The sequence below is a fragment of the Trichechus manatus genome, unplaced genomic scaffold, assembly GCF_000243295.1.
Source record: "Trichechus manatus latirostris isolate Lorelei unplaced genomic scaffold, TriManLat1.0 scaffold00115, whole genome shotgun sequence".
Lineage (NCBI taxonomy): Eukaryota > Metazoa > Chordata > Mammalia > Sirenia > Trichechidae > Trichechus > Trichechus manatus.
Genome location: NW_004444051.1, coordinates 1,635,432 through 1,638,895, shown reverse-complemented (window position 1 = coordinate 1,638,895; position 3,464 = coordinate 1,635,432). Strand labels below are relative to the sequence as shown.

At 41.7% G+C, this 3,464-nt stretch overlaps 1 pseudogene; it reads left to right on the top strand.

The window, feature by feature from the left end:
* Positions 1–326: 326 nt before the first annotated feature.
* The window catches only part of LOC101359044 (HLA class I histocompatibility antigen, alpha chain G-like), a 71,346-nt pseudogene continuing 68,208 nt past the window's right edge, over positions 327–3,464 (top strand).

The following is a 3,464-nucleotide window of genomic DNA, read 5'->3' as shown; positions in this document are numbered from 1 at the left end:
ACAGATGAGAAACCGAGAAACGAAAAAAAATAAAAAAAAAAAAAAAAAAAAAAAAAGAAAAGAAAAACAAAGAAGAGAAAAAAATCCCTCAGGGATCCCACCAGTTTGGCACTGTAGACCGGGGAAGCTGTTTGCCAGCCTAACGGCACTTCATAGCCTGTCAGGAGGAAGCGAAGATGGCACACTGAGTCAGGTCTTCAAGAGAAAGGAGGGGGAGGAGGTGAGAGGCAGAGAAGAAACCAAAAGAGGCTGAGAAAAGCAACATCAGCAACAAAGAAACGACAGTGAAGAAGCCAGCCGGTGTGGGCAGGGTGAATCTTCGAGGCATGGAACCAGCGCCTCCAGTGCCGTGGTCGTGGCCAGCTGGGAAGCAGTGGATCAGCCTGCTGGGAAGCAGCGTATTAGCCCTCCAGCAAGCCAAGAATCGACCTGTCAGAAAGCCAGGAATCTGCCCTCTGGGAAGCTGGGAATTGGCCCACTGGGAAGCAGTAAATGCCGAGCAAGAGGAAGCATGGTGGGGGATGGTAAAGCATGTCTCACTGGTTCCCGGGTGCTCTGTCTCCTGCTAGGAGCTCCGGGAATCTGCTTTCCCGTACTCCCTGTCCACTGCTCTCCAACAGGAGCCCATGATGGTGGATCTGTGCTGCATTAGCTGATAGGGGACCTCTGCTTATAACTATTCTCGCTCTCTGTTCTTTGTCCGTTTCTTATTCCATTCGGTGCTTGGTTGATTTATCTCTTCGTTTGATGCTTAGGGTTCCAGGATTGACGATTGTCTCTGTTTTACTTAGTTTTTCAAGTCTTTTTGTTGTTGTTGTGCTTTAAGTGAAAGTTTACAATTCAAGTAAGTCTCTCATACAAAAATTCATGCATACATTGTTATGTGACCCTAGTTGCTCTCACTATACTGTGACTGTACACTCCTCCTATCCACCCTGGATTTCCCGTGTCCATTCAACCAGCTCCTGATCCTCTCTGCCTTCTCATCTTGCCTCTGGACAGGAGCTGCCCATTTAGTCTCATGTATCTACTTGAACTATAAGCACACTCTTAATGGGTATCATTTTGTGTCTCATAGTCCAGTCTAATCTTTGTCAGAGAGTTGGCCTCGGGAATGATTTTAGTTTTGGGCTAACAGAGAGTCCAGGGGCTATGTCTTCTGGGGTCCCTCCAGTCTCAATCAAACCATTAAGTCTGGTCTTTTTATTAGAATTTGAGTTCTGTATCCCACTTTTCTCCTGCTCCATCAGGGACTCTCTGTTGTGTTCCCTGTCAGGGTGGTCATTGGTGGTACGGGCACCATCTAGTTCTTCTGGTTTCAGGCTGATGAAGTCTCTGGTTTATATGGCTGTTTCTGTCTCTTGGGCTAATATTTTCCTTGTGTCTTTGGTGTTCTTCATTCTCCTTTGCTCCAGGTGGGTTGGAACAAATTGATGCATCTTAGATGGCCGCTCGCTAGCTTTTAAGACCCAAGACGCCACTCACCAAACTGTGATGCAGAACATTTTCTTAATAAACTTTGTTATGCCAATAACCTAGATGTCCCCTGAAACAATGGTCTTCAAACCCCCACCCCGCTACTGTGTCCCTTGAAGTGTTTGGTGGTATTCAGGAAACTTCTTAGGTTTGGTTTAGTCCAGTTGTGCTAAATTCCCCTATAGTGTTTGTTGTCCTTCCCTTTACCTAAGATAATTCTTTTCTACTATATAGTTAGTGAATACCCCGTCCCTCCCGCCCCACTCTCGTAACCATCAAAGAATGTTTTCTTCTGTGTTTAAACCTTTTCTTGAGTTCTTATAATGTGGTCTTATACAATATTTGTTCTTTTGCGACTGACTGAATTCACTCAGCGTAATGACCTCCAGCTTCCTCCATGGTATGTTTTCTGGATTCATAGTTGTTCTTTATTGCTGCTTAGTATTCCATTGTGTGAATGTACCATAATTTGTTTATCCATTCGTCCATCGATGGGCACCTAGGTCGTTTCCATCTTTTTGCTATCATGAACAGTGCTGCAGTGAACGTGGGTGTGCATATATCTAGTCGTGTGATGGCTCTTATTTCTGTAGGATATATTCCAAGGAGCAGGATTGCTGGATCATATGGTACTTCTATTTCTAGCTTTTTAAGGAAGTGCCAACTCAATTTCCAAAGTGGCTGTACCATTCTACCTTCCCACCAACAGTGTATAAGTGTTCCAGTCTCTCCACAACCTCTCCAACATTTATAATTTTTTGGATTAATGCTAGCCTTGTTGGGGTGAGATGGTATCTCATTGTAGTTTTGATTTGCATTTCTCTAAGGGCTAATGATCATGAGCATTTCCTCATGTGTCTGTTAGCTGCCTGAATGTCTTCTTTGGCATAGTGCCTGTTCATATACTTTGCTCATTTTTTAATTGAGTTATTTGTCTTTTTGTTATTCAGGTTTTGCAGTATCTTGTAGACTTTAAAGATTAGAGACTGATTGGATTTGTCATGGCCAAAAAATTTTTCCCAGTCTGTAAGTTGTCTTTTTACTCTTCTGGTGAAGACTTTTGATGAGCACAAGTGTTTGATTTTTAGGGTCTCCCAGTTACCTAGTGTTTCTTCTGGCATTTGTGCATTGTTAGTTATGGTTCGTATTCTATTTATGCCATGTATTGGGGCTCCTAGCATTGTCCCTATTTTTTCTTCCATGATCTTTATTGCGTTAGATTTTATATTTAGGTCTTTGATCCATTTTGAGTTAGTTTTTGTCCATGGTGTGAGGTATGGGTTTTGTTTCATTTTTTTTGCAGATGGGTATCCAGTTACACCAGCACCATTTGTTAAAAAGATTGTCTTTTCCCCAATTAATGGACTTTGGGCCTTTATCAAATATATGTTGCTCATAGATGGATGAATTTATGTCTGGATTCTCAATTCTATTCCATTGGTCTATGTATCTGTTGTACCAGTACCAGGCTGTTTTGACTACCATGGCGGTATAATAGATTCTAAAATCAGGTAGTGTGAGCCCTCCCACTTTGTTCTCCTTCAGTAATGCTTTACTTGTCCAGGGCCTCTTCCCTTTCCATATGAAGTTGGTGATTTGTTTCTCCATCTCATTAAAAAATGCCATTAGAATTTGAATCAGGATTGCATTGTGTCTGTAGATCACTTTGGGTAGAATTGACATTTTCACAATGTTGACTCTTCCTATCCATGAGCAAGGTATGTTTTTCCCCTTAGCAGGTCTCTTGGTTTCTTGCAGTAGTATCTTGTAGTTTTCATTGTATATGTCTTTTATGTCAATGGTTAGATTTATTCCTAAGTATTTTATCTTCTTGGGGGCTATTGTAAATGACATTGATCTGGGGATTTCCTCTTTGAGGTTCTCTTTGTTGGCGTAAAGGAATCCAACTGATTTTTGTATGTTTATCTTGTATCCTGAAACTTTGCTGAAATCTTCTATTAGTTCCAGTAGTTTTCTTGTGGATTCTT